A 13,605-nucleotide genomic window follows, 5' to 3' on the forward strand; every position below is an offset into this window, starting at 1 on the left:
TGGATCCAGTGGTTTGAGCTGGTGGGTGAAGGCAGCAGGCTCCATCTCTGGACATGATGGTGCACCAAGTCACACTATTAGTTCTGGATGGGGCAGGCACGCGGCAGGGACAGGGCTCAGTGCCCAAGCATCAGGGCGGGGCTGACACAATCCCAGGGTGCCAGAGCTAGTGGCTGGAGATGAGGTGGCCCTACTGAATACCAGTGATACATTTTTTGGGTGTGGTGCTGCCACTGTGGTTACATCAGAGAATACCTTTGTCCCCAGGAGGTGCGTGCTGAAACATTTGGGGTGAAGCGTCGTGATGTCTGCAATCTACTTTCAAATAATTCAGCAAAAAAAAAAAAAAAAAAAGCTTACACGCAAATGTGGCAAAATGTTAAAAACTACAGAAGGCAGAGGAAGGGTATGCAGAGATTGACTGTGCTATTCTTTCAACTTGTAGGTTATAAGGCTTTTTAAAAACAAGCTTTTGAAGTTTTTCCAAATGGGTTAATGATTGGTTCTAGGCTTGAAACATGAAGCAGTTTTCCGGTTTTCTTCACAAATGGGCTAGAGTTCAAAACTAGAATAGGTGATACAGCTAGTTACTACTACTTTGCTGACTTCTCATCCTAAATGTAGTACAGTCCACACAGGATGGAATATGGTAAAACTGCTACCTTTATATTCAACGAGTTAAACAGATATTTCATAAAACAGGCTGGTGAATTCCATTTTTATCTTATGTTTTCTTGTTCTCACATTTTCAATGCTTAATTGTTTTTCTCATTCAAAAGAATGTTTTATCTGAAAACCCATCCTGTGGCCGGAAGTGGAAGCATGTGCCATCTAGAGATTATACTACAAAAATGGACAGCAAGTCTTCCAGATCCTGCATGGTCCTGCTTTTGTAGCCTTGAGAAAGTAATGCAACCAACCAAAACACATTTGTGGCTACTTGCTCATAATTAGCATGAAAAAAATAGGTATTCTCTATTTTGATGCTTATGAAAATATATTATGAATACATAACTCAAACAAATAAAGACATAAAAATTAGATGAGGATGTCTATTTCTCTTCCTAGACTGTAAGACCCTTAAGGGCAGGAACAGTATCTTATTTATATTTGCACCTCTGGTGCCTAGCCCCATAAATATTTGTTGAATAAATAAATGCACAAATAAATTAGAAAATAGAAATGTGGGCTGGGTGTGGTGGCTCATGCCTGTAATCCCAGCACTTTGGGAGACTGAGGCAGGTGGATCACTTGAGGTCCGAAATTTGAGACCAGGCTGACCAACGTGAAGAAACGCCGTTTCTACAAAAAATACAAAATTAGCTGGGCATGGTGGTGCACACCTGTAATCCCAGCTACTCAGGAGACTGAGGTAGGAGAATTGCTTGAACCCAGGAGGAGGAGGTTGCGGTAAGCCAAGATTGCGCCACTGCATTCCAGCCTGGGCAACAAGAGTGAAACTCCATCTCAAAAAAAAAAAAAAAAGAAAAGAAAAGAAAATAGAAACATGATGATGGTTGAATTCCACAGTAGCCAAGGATGACACAAATGCACAATATTGTTGTTTTTGTAAATTATAATGTTTGTAGACTAAATATAGCACACCGATGTTCAATGCTTGGGGGGAGATCCTTACTTAATGATACAGCATTGTAAGTATGTAAAATATCTATGTAGTTGAGTGAGGATTAGGTGTTGACATAGAAAATGAAACTAACAGTTGTGTTAGAGTGGTGGGGTTTGGTGTAGCTTTCTTTACCGTGTGCCCCATTTTGGTTTTCAATGAAAGGAATTTATAAGTGGGTATTACCTCTGCAGGCCAGCAAACTGAGGCTGTCTTAATAAATAAAAGAAATAGCACAACATTAAGAATTACTGCTTCTGTTCACATGGAGTCTAGATTCAAAGAAGTATGTGTTGATTTTATCTCACCTTGGGAAGTAGAAGAGAAATACTGGAAGTGACAAGATCTAGGATGCCGCTGCACCTAGTGCCTTGGCCTTGTTTCCAGAAACCAGCCAAACACACGAGCAGGAGTCTTGGGCAGGCCGACGCACATATGAAAATGGAGTATAATTTCCCTGATAGACCGTGTTGCCATACAGGAAGGGAAGAAGGTCAACTGGAATTAAGGACTATGTCTCCTAGGTGGCCTATTCAGTGCTTGACAATCTGTAAACTACTCACTTTGCAGGTGAAAGTGGCAGCACCGTGTCTGCACACATAGGTGAGTCTGCAGATTCAATAGTACTGTATCCTAAACTACAAACATTAATCACACTGGGTTCAAAATCACTGTGGTGGATTTTAAAATAAATGCCCTCAATTATATAAATGATGTTCATCCTCACTGATAATTAAGAAATATAAATTAAAGGATGAGATATCATTTTTCATCAGGTTGGCAACATTTTTTAATTTGATGATGTCTGTTGTTGGACAATATGAATGCTTAGTACATAAATACATATGTATAAAAAATTTTAAAGCTTTCCTAAAATTGACCTTAATTTCTAACTCAAGAGGCTTCTTTTGTTTGGCAGCAACAACTTCAACTTAGTCAATGTTGGTTAATCTTTATCAATCCAGGAAACCCTTAGTCAACTTCTCTGTCTCTCTGAGGTTGAGGTGAAGTTAGAGAAGGTGTGTGTGATGCCAGAGCAATGGCAGAGGAGGGACATTGCACTTCTTCTTCACTGCCATCAATCCATGCTGGCCCCTGAGAAGATGCCCACATTCCCCTAGAGCCTTCCATAATAAATTCCATGCTGACATATCCTGCTTTGTCCCATTGTCTAGATTATGAGGTATCTTTTGTTCTCCCAGCCTTCTCTCAGCTACCTCTGTGCTCTTCCAAGTGAAAATAGGGAAAACTCTTCAAATCTCTTCCACAATGTCCTGGGAGCCAGTGAGGCTCCATGAGGCTGCCCCGGTACGTTTGAGCCTAAACATGTGTCTTGCTATTTCTACTCTACTGCTGGTACATCAAATTGGTGGCTGTCAATGTGGTTGGGGTTACCATTTCCCAGGATCCAAGAGAGAAACCAGTATGCAGATTTCTGGCTTGTGAAGCTACTCCTAGTTTATCAGCTGTGAGGTGTTTGGCTGTAAGTAACAGAAAACCCAACTGAAAGTGACTTTAATCATAAGGGACTTGTGATCTCATACAACAAAAACATTACGGTGGCAGTTGTCAAAACATGGTCTGTGATGCCTGGAAGTCCCTGAAACCCTTTCAAGGCACTACACGGTCAAAATCGTCCATTCCATGTGCAAGTTGCAGATGGACTTTAATGTCACAGAGCAGAAGCCAGTGTTTATTTACAAAAAACTTTATTACCAAATGTGTTGTGAATAAAGTTTTATTGGCACACAGCTGCACTCATTTGTTCATGCGTTATCTGTGGTTGCTTTTGTGCCACACCAGCAGAGTCCAGCAGTTGTGATAGAGACTGAATGGCCCACGAAGTGGAAAATATTTACTATCTGGCCCTTTCCAGAAAACAAATTGCTCATCTCTGCCATAGTGTATAGATCATTTTTGGAGATAATTTCAGACTCCACTTTGCAAATGACCTTTAAGGAACTACCACTTGTTACATTCTTAGTGTAGTGTCAATGAAGAATATCTACAATGATCTGGTAAGACATAAAAATACTGCTCATTTTCCTACTACGTATCTGGGTGAAACTAGATTTTTTTTTTTTTTAAATATACTTCAACCAAACCGACACACTGTAACAGATCGAATATAAGAACAGACATGAGGCTGGGCCCGGTGGCTCAGATCTGTGATTCCAGTGCTTTGCAAGGCTGACGTGGGCGCTTGAGGCCAGGAGTTTGAAACCAGCCTTGTCCCCGTCTTTTTTTTTTTGAGACGGAGTCTGGCTCTGTAGCCCAGGCTGGAGTGCAGTGGCCGGATCTCAGCTCACTGCAAGCTCCGCCTCCCAGGTTCACGCCATTCTCCTGCCTCAGCTTCCCGAGTAGCTGGGACTACAGGCTCCCGCCACCTCGCCCGGCTAGTTTTTTGTATTTTTTAGTAGAGACGGGGTTTCACCGTGTTCGCCAGAATGGTCTCGATCTCCTGACCTCATGATCCGCCCGTCTTGGCCTCCCAAAGTGCTGGGATTACAGGCTTGAGCCACCGCGCCCGGCCGTCCCCATCTTGACAAAGGAAAAAATAAAAATAAACAAGAGCAGACATGAGAATCCAGCTGTGTTGTATTAAGCCAGACATTAAAGAGATTTGCAAAAATGTCAAACAATGCCACTTGTCACTAAGTTATTTCTTGTTCTAGAAAGATACAATTTTTTCACAAAAATGTATTTGTTATTATATAATCAGTTTATTTTTAATGGATTAATAAATATATATTTAAAATTTCTCTCAGTTTCAATTAATAACATAATAAATACTGATAGATATAACCCACATAAACAAAAACTTGCTGGGGTCCTCAGTAATTTCAAGAGTATAAAGGGATCCTGAGACCAAATAGTTTGAGAATCACTGGTGTAGACCCCACGCAGCTTCAGGACTGGTTACCACATCATCTCACTGATGCTGTCATAGACCCAGTTGTTTTCTATCTGTTTACTCTGCCATTCTCAGCATATGGACTCGCTCTCTTAGATAGCAACCCTCCCATCACCTCACATGGTACCAAATGGACACACAGAAATGACAGAGAGAAAAAACTGCCGCGACAGTTCCTGGCATCATAAGTTTCCAGAGGCAGAAAAGGCACTATTTCTTTTTGTCCTTTTTGTCCAAAAAAGTTATTTATTTATTTTTTTTTCAAGACAGAGTTTTGCTCTTGTTGTGCAGGCTGGAATGCAGTGGCATGATCTCAGTTCACTGCAACCTCAGCCTCCTGGGTTCAAGCAATTCTCCTGCCTGGGCTTTCCGAGTAGCTGGAATTACAGGCGTGCACCACGATGCCTGGCTAATTTTTGTATTTTTAGTAGAGATGAGTTTCACTATGTTGGTTAGGCTGGTCTCGAACTCCTGACCTAGGTGATCCACCCCCCTCAGTCTCCCAAAGTGTTGGATTACAGGCATGAGCCACTGTGCCTGGCCCCACTGATTTTTCACAAGCAAGGAAAACCTTTTCCAGAACCAGTGTGCTATTTATTTTTACAATAACCCTAAAAAAGGCCTCATTAAGAAGGGTGTATAGGAGTAACTGATACAGGCTGGGTGTGGCTCACACTTGTAATCCTGGTACTTTGAGAGGCTGAGGTACATGGATTGGTTGAGCTCAGGACTTGGAGACCAGCCTGGGCAACATGGTGAAACCCTGTCTCTACAAAAAATACAAAAATTGGGCATGCTAATCCACGCCTATAGTTCCAGCTACTTGGGAGTCTGATGTGGGAGAACTGCTTGAGCCTGCGAGGTTGAGGCTGCTGTGAGCTGTGATTGCACCACTGCACTCCAGCCTGGGTGACAGAGTGAGACCCTGTCTCAAAAAAGAAGAAGAAGGAGAAGGAGGAGAAACCAGATCGACTATAAATGACTAGAGAACTGGACAAAATACATGAAACAACTGGTTTTGGTCTTTGGAAAATAGAAACATAATGACTGTAATCTCTGAAGAAGGGAAACAATGGGGTGAGCTCTGCAATCACTCCAGCTTTCTGCCTGAGGAGCTTTCTAAGCCATGTGCAGAGAAAAGGAATCCAAGCAGAGCGCAGCGGTCTTGTTGAGCTGAGGAGACAGAAACAGGTGTTTGAAGGCTGAGGGGGTTGAGCTTTTAGAGATACGCAAATAAATTGCTCCATAAATACGCATAGTACCCTTGAAGATTTTGGCTGAATGCTAGGTTGTGATGTCCAGGTGAGAGTCTACAAGGCTGTGCAAAGAACAACTACCAGGAAAAGAGCAGCTCCCCGGTAGTTGCAGCTTGCACAATGCTGCAGACATTTGAGCTCTGGCAGTGACGTGGGGCTATCTTAATGAACACCCAGGACATTCATTAGAAACCGCAGGGAGATCAGCCCTCAAAAGTGTAAGTAAAGTAGTGCTCACATAAAGATAACCGTAGATCCACTCTAGCAGAGCTTAACAATGAGCCACAGAAGGATCATACTGATAAATAAGTAAATTAACTGCTTGCCAGAACCAAGTTCAATGCTCATTAAAAGAAGACAACAAAATTCAGATGTTCAACAATGAAACATTCAAAACGTCCACCATTCAATCAAAAGATGCTAGACATGCCAAAAAGTAGGAAAATCTGACCCATAATCAGGGGGAAAATCAAGTCAGTAGAAAAACAACCAGAAATGATAGGGGGAAAAATGTAATTATCAGATAAAAATTTTTAAACAGCTAACATAATTATACTACAGAAGTCAAAGTAAAACTTGAACACAATGAGGAGATAAATGGTAGATATAAAAATAATCAATATTATGGTATGTGAATTATATCTCAAGTAAAAATAAAAAAGATGAAAATTCTAGAGCTGACACCGGGCGCAGTGGCTCACATCTGTAATCCCAGCACTTTGGGAGGCTGAGGCGGGTGGATCACTTGAGGTCAGGAGTTCGAGACCAGCCTGGCCAACATGGGGAAACCCCGTCTCTACTGAAAATACAAAAATTAGCCAGGCATGGTGGCACACGCCTGTAATCCCAGCTACTGAGGAAGCTAAGTGAGGCAGAAGAATCACTTGAACTGAGGAGGTGGAGGTTGCAGTGAGCCGAGATTATGCCACTGTACTCCAGCCTGGGCGACAGAGTGAGTGAGACTCCGTCTCAAAAAAAAAAAGAAAAGAAAAAGAAAATGAAAATTCTAGAGCTGAAAACACAATATCTAAAATGAAAATTTTGTTAGATGGTCCTAATAGAGTACTGGACACTGGAGAAAAAAGGTGAATTTAAAGACATGAAAATATAAATGATCAAATTGAAAGACAGAAAGAAGAAAGAGACTTTTAAAAATGAACATACTTCCAGTTCTCTATGAGACAATCTCAACCATACATATAATTAGAATCCCAGGAGAGAGAGGCAGAAAATGTATGAAAAAACTATGGCTAAAACTTTTTTCCAGTTTTCATTATAAATATCAATTCATAGGTCCAAAAATCTCAACAAAGCTTAGCAGGATAAACAGAAAACAACAACAAACTACATTAAGGCAACATAGTCATAGTCATATTAATGAAAACCAGTAGTAAAATCAGGCTATGAATGTCTGCTGAATTCTTATCACAGACCCGGCAAACAAGGGGGCAATGAAACAACATCTAGAAATGCCTAAATCAAGCCCACCTAAAAGTCTCAAACCAGTCACAACGGTCTTCAAAAATGAAGGTGAAATAGGCGTTTGCAGATAATCACGACTTAATTTATCACCAGCAGATCTTACTACAAGAAATGCTAAAGGAAGTTCTTCAGACTAAAGGAAAATGAAACCAGAGTAAAACTCAGATCTACACAAAAAAATGAAGATCACTGGAAATGGTAAATATGTGGGTGGATTTTAAAGTAAGCGTGAGGAGAAAAGGGAGTAAAATATATATGTTCATGCACACCCACCCTCCAAATAGGGTCTAGATCAAATTTGAAGAGTCTAGCTGCCACCTCAGCAACTCCAGACTTGCCACAGTGGCTGGCGGTGCTAATGTAACTTCCAAGGCTGGAGTCGAGGCTGGCAAGCCCTCCAAAGACCCAGCGACTACCAAAGACACAGTCGTAGTTCCTGGGCCCTGGAGTCTCCAGTTAACATCTGGACCCCAGGCTGCACTGTCTCCTCTATGGCCTGCCTGACAATGGCTTGACCTTGACTCTGGCTCTTATTTCTTTTCTTTCTTTCTTTTTCTTTTTCTTTTTTTCTGAGACGAAGTTTCCCTCTTGTTGCCCAGGCTGGAGCGCAGTGGTGCGATCTCCGCTCACTGCAACCTCTGCCTCCAGGGTTCAAGCAATTCTTCTGCCTCAGCCTCCTGGGTAGCTGGGATTACAGGCATGTGCCACCACACTTGGGTAATTTTGTACTTTTAGTAGAGACGGGGTTTCTCCGTGTTGGTCAGGCTGATCTCGAACTCCTGACCTCAGGTGATCTGCCTGCCTCGGCCTCCCAAAGTGCTGGGATTACAGGCGTGAGCCCCCGCGCCTGGCCTTTTTTTTTTTTTTTTTTTTTTTTTGACGGAGTCTTGCTCTTGTTGCCCAGGCTAGAGTGCAATGGCGGGATTTCGGCTCACTGCAACCTCCGCCTCCTGGGTTCAAGCAATTCTCCTGCCTCAGCCTCCCGAGTAGCTGGGATTACAGGCACCTGCTACCACGCCCAGCTAATTTTTGTATTTTTAGTAGGGACAGGGTTTCACCATGTCGGCCAGAGTGGTCTCGAACTCCTGACCTCAGGTAATCCACCTGCCTTGGCCTCCCGAAGTGCTGAGATTACAGGCGTGAGCCAACACGCCCTGCCTCTAACTCTTATTTTAATCAGATTTGGGGGTCCACAAAGCCATTCCTGCCCTGTCTCCTTAGAGGCTAGTCCAGAGGTTTTTGCTTGGTGACATGTAGAGGAAGGAGAGGAGCACCAGCCAGTCTTCCCGTACTGCCAGTGTTTAGGCCCTATGGGGATTACGACATTGTGTTCAATTCCTTCCTTAGGCAGCTTTCACTCCACATTGCGTCATGTCTGCTATGTACACTATGAGCTTCAGACTACTGGGTTTCACTTTTTTCCTTAACTTGGCCACCGTGGGAGTCTTAAGAAAATGTGTTATGTTAATGAAGCATACACTGAATGTGCTAGCCCAGTGCAGCCACCATAATGATTCACACATGACCTAGAAAACTGATTGAACCAGTTAAGCCTCCCTGATTTCAGTTCCTGGCCCTTCTTGTCTGTCCTTCCCATCATCACCAGATTTTCCTTCGCAAGTCATCACTCTATGTTATAGACTGAATGTTGTATCCTTCTGAAATGCATATGTTTAAATCCTAACCCCCAAAGTGATAGTCTTAGAGATAGGGTCTTTGGAAGGTGATTAGATCATGGGGGTGGAACCCTCATAAATGGGATTGGTGTCTTTATAAAACAGAAACCCGGGAACTCTCTTGCTGTCTTTCCACCATATGAGGACACAGGGAGAAGTTGGCCATCTGCAACCCAGAAGAGCGCCCTCACCAGGACCCAACCATGCTGGCACCCTGATCTCAGACTTCCAGCCTCCGGAACCATGAGAAGGGAATTTCTGTTGTTTATAAGTCACTCAGCCTATGGTACTTTGTTATAGCAGCCTGAATGGACTAAAATACTCTAATGCCATGTTAGCACCCTCTTCAAAATCAGAACTGTCTTCTAATGTGTCATTGCCTTACCCAGATAGAGTGACTGCCAACGTGTTTGTAATGGGAGCCAAGGGTCAGGGGGAACAAGAGCTCAGGAGCCAAAGAGATGACAGGCCGGTGGATGAGGCAGATGTCAAATATGCTTGGCAATGCTGAAGGACACACGTCTCTCACTGTTGCCAGTGGGATTAAAAGGTCATTCTTCCTTTCAGGCATTTGAATTGCAAAAGCAATGCAATACCAAAACATCAAAAGTAAGTTTAATAGTCTCTCTTCCCTGCCCCTCCCAACACCACAACACGCTACACATATATCTTCTTAATCATGACCCTGGAGAGATGGTTTCATGGAAGTTTACAAGCTTACACTTCCAAGTCGATTACTTCAAGCCTTCATTATATTACAGTGTTGCTGGTTCCATTTTATAACCTAGGAAAATGTCTTAGGGTCCAGGCATGGTGGCTCACACCTGGAATCCCAACACTTTGGGAGGGCAAGGCGGGAGGATTGCTTGAGCCCAGGAATTCAAGACCAGCCTGGGAAACATAGGGAGACCTTGTCTCTACAAAAAAAAAAAAATTTTTTTAAATTAGCTACATGGTGCATGCCTGCAGTCCCAGCTACTTGGGAGGCTGAGACAGGAGGATCACTTGAGCCCAGGAGGTTGAGGCTGCAGTGAGCTGTGATTGCACCACGGCACTCCAGCCTGGATGACAGAGTGAGATCCTTACTCTTAAATAAAATTTAAAAAAGAAATAGGTCTTTGTTTAGTGTTGCTGTGTGTGTGCATGCATGCATATGTGTGTGTGTGTGTGTGTGTGATTTGTAACAGAGGTTGGGATTTCAAGAGAAGAACAAAAAAGTCAAATATTTTCCCAAACTCTTCTCTCATAAAAAGGAAGGTTTGGCTGGACACGGTGGCTCATGCCTGTAATCCTAGCACTTTGGGAGGCCAAGATGGGTGGATTACCTGAGGTCGGGAGTTCAAGACCAGCCTGGCCAATGTGGCGAAACCCCATCTCTACTAAAAATACAAAAATTAGCCGGGTGTGGTGGCACATGCTACTAGCTACTTGGGAGGCTGAGGCAGGAGAATCACTTGAATCTGGGAGGCAGAGGTTGCAGTGAGCTGAGATCACGCCACCGCACTCCAGCCTGGGTGACAAAGCGAGACTCTGTCTCAAAAAAAAAAAAAAAAAAGAAAAGATTTTTAGCAATTCAACGACACGAAAGTGAAATGGTTGCGACAGCTGCCAAATTAGGAAAGATCAGCCCTTCCAAACATTAGGTGAAGCAAGATGGGACTCATTTTAGAAGTTGCAAAGAGTTTGGATTCCCTTTTCATCTCATTATATCCACAGTTGAGAGAATTTCAGGGTGGGAGTGTATCTAAGGTCCCAGGCACACTGCATTTCTAAGGGTACTGTGGTTCTCGGGAGACATCAGTGGCCCTTCCTCCTGTTCTTCTCTTGCTTCCTTAGTATTCTCCTCACCTCTTCCTGATGAGTTGTTATTGATTCTGTCTCCATAGCTGAGCTGTAAAACGTTGCATACCACGGATGACGCACATTTGCCCTGGAACCGTTTCCATCCCTCAGCAGTCTGTGACCCAGCCCTTTGCCAGCTGCTTGGGAGCCAACACTAATGACTGGAAGCAGGTCGGGGCCATGAACCTCTGAGACGGGAAAACCTGCAGGCAAGAAGGAATTCCTATCAGGCGGCATAGCGCTTAGACCAAAATGCAGTTCTGCCATACCATGCTCATGGATAGGAAGAATCAATATTGTGAAAATGGCCATACTGCCCAAGGTAATTTATAGATTCAATGCCATCCCCATCAAGCTACCAATGAGTTTCTTCACAGAATTGGAAAAAACTGCTTTAAAGTTCATATGGAACCAAAAAAGAGCCCGCATCTCCAAGACAATCCTAAGTCAAAAGAACAAAGCTGGAGGCATCACGCTACCTGACTTCAAACTATACTACAAGGCTACAGTAACCAAAACAGCATGGTACTGGTACCAAAACAGAGATATAGACCAATGGAACAGAACAGAGTCCTCAGAAATAATACCACACATCTACAGCCATTTGATCTTTGACAAACCTGAGAGAAACAAGAAATGGGGAAAGGATTCCCTATTTAATAAATGGTGCTGGGAAAATTGGCTAGCCATAAGTAGAAAGCTGAAACTGGATCCTTTCCTTACTCCTTATACGAAAATTAATTCAAGATGGATTAGAGACTTAAATGTTAGACCTAATACCATAAAAATCCTAGAGGAAAACCTAGGTAGTACCATTCAGGACATAGGCATGGGCAAAGATTTCATGTCTAAAACACCAAAAGCAACGGCAGCAAAAGCCAAAATTGACAAATGGGATCTCATTAAACTAAAGAGCTTCTGCACAGCAAAAGACACTACCATCAGAGTGAACAGGCAACCTACAGAATGGGAGAAAATTTTTGCAATCTACTCATCTGACAAAGGGCTAATATCCAGAACCTACAAAGAACTCAAACAAATTTACAAGAAAAAAACAAACAACCCCATCAAAAAGTGGGCAAAGGACATGAACAGACATTTCTCAAAAGAAGACATTCATACAGCCAACAGACACATGAAAAAATGCTCATCATCACTGGCCATCAGAGAAATGCAAATCAAAACCACCATGAGATACCATCTCACACCAGTTAGAATGGCAATCATTAAAAAGTCAGGAAACAACAGGTGCTGGAGAGGATGTGGAGAAATAGGAACACTTTTACACTGTTGGTGGGATTGTAAACTAGTTCAACCATTATGGAAAACAGTATGGCGATTCCTCAAGGATCTAGAACTAGATGTACCATATGACCCAGCCATCCCATTACTGGGTATATACCCAAAGGATTATAAATTATGCTGCTATAAAGACACATGCACACGTATGTTTATTGCAGCACTATTCACAATAGCAAAGACTTGGAATCAACCCAAATGTCCATCAGTGACAGATTGGATTAAGAAAATGTGGCACATATACACCATGGAATACTATGCAGCCATAAAAAAGGATGAGTTTGAGTCCTTTGTAGGGACTTGGATGCAGCTGGAATCCATCATTCTTAGCAAACTATCACAAGAACAGAAAACCAAACACCGCATGTTCTCACTCATAGGTGGGAACTGAACAATGAGATCACTCGGACTCAGGAAGGGGAACATCACACACCGGGGCCTATCATGGGGAGGGGGGAGGGGGGAGGGATTGCATTGGGAGTTATACCTGATGTAAATGACGAGTTGATGGGTGCAGCACAGCAACATGGCACAAGTATACATATGTAACAAACCTGCACGTTATGCACATGTACCCTACAACTTAAAGTATAATAATAATAAATAAATTAAAAAAAAAAAAAAAAAAAAAGCAGTTCTGCAAACACTGGCTGATGGGGAAATGACTGAGACGTTTCTCTATGTCTGAGAAACTTAAAGTTCGGTGGAGAAAGGAACTGACAGAATTTCTATGTAAAGTTGTCAGAACCAAGGGAGCTCAGGAAATCCACCTGGGTGGAGGAAGATTCCCTGAAGGGCGGGGTGAGGAGCTCTATCTTGAAAAGGATGAGTGATTGATGAGGTGGCAAGGGCAGGCTCGGAAGAGTGAGGTAGAGAGAGAGAGAGAGAGAAAGAAAGAGAGGGAGAGAGAGAGCAGGAGCCCAAGCTTGGGGGCTGGTCAGCAGGGAGCAGGCAGTTTTCAGGTACTGGGTCGGGCTGGAGGTAGGGTGACTGTCGATCAGAGTGGAAGTCTGCTGTCAGAGGGATTAAGCATTGTATTAGGACATTTGCACTTTATACCTCAGGGAAGAGAGTTTAAGAAGTGAAATAATGGCCGGGCGCGGTGGCTCAAGCCTGTAATCCCAGCACTTTGGGAGGCCGAGACGGGCGGATCACGAGGTCAGGAGATTGAGACCATCCTGGCTGACACAGTGAAACCCCGTCTCTACTAAAAAATACAAAAAAACTAGCCGGGCGAGGTGGCGGGCGCCTGTAGTCCCAGCTACTCGGGAGGCTGAGGCAGGAGAATGGCGTGAACCCGGGAGGCGGAGCTTGCAGTGAGCCAAGATCACGCCACTGCACTCCAGCCTGGGCGGCAGAGCGAGACTCCGTCTCAAAAAAAAAAAAAAAAAAAAAAAAAAAAGAAGTGAAATAACAGGATCAGGTTTTCATTTCTGATAATCGCCCTCGCTGCAGTACAAATCATAGATTGGAATCTCTCTTCTTAGCGAAGTATGTGTCACATGGTAGGTG

The 13,605-nt window shown here is 43.2% G+C and overlaps 4 protein-coding genes across 38 annotated transcripts in view; 3 read left to right on the forward strand and 1 right to left on the reverse strand.

The window, feature by feature from the left end:
* Window positions 1–13,605, forward strand: part of PSMG4 (proteasome assembly chaperone 4) — a 201,208-nt gene that overhangs the window by 126,768 nt on the left and 60,835 nt on the right. The gene's annotated exons all lie outside the window — the stretch shown is intronic.
* LOC126952529 (tubulin beta-2A chain) overlaps window positions 1–13,605 on the reverse strand; it is a 759,189-nt gene that overhangs the window by 35,298 nt on the left and 710,286 nt on the right. The window lies entirely within an intron of this gene.
* PRPF4B (pre-mRNA processing factor 4B) overlaps window positions 1–13,605 on the forward strand; it is a 908,191-nt gene that overhangs the window by 11,580 nt on the left and 883,006 nt on the right. The gene's annotated exons all lie outside the window — the stretch shown is intronic.
* Window positions 1,616–13,605, forward strand: part of FAM50B (family with sequence similarity 50 member B) — a 667,415-nt gene continuing 655,425 nt past the window's right edge. The window contains exon 1 of the mRNA XM_050787267.1: window positions 1,616–1,625. The gene's annotated coding sequence lies outside the window, so the exon portion shown is untranslated. The remainder of the gene's footprint in view (window positions 1,626–13,605) is intronic.

Source organism: Macaca thibetana, chromosome 4 (genome assembly GCF_024542745.1).
Source record: "Macaca thibetana thibetana isolate TM-01 chromosome 4, ASM2454274v1, whole genome shotgun sequence".
Classification (NCBI taxonomy): Eukaryota; Metazoa; Chordata; class Mammalia; order Primates; family Cercopithecidae; genus Macaca; species Macaca thibetana.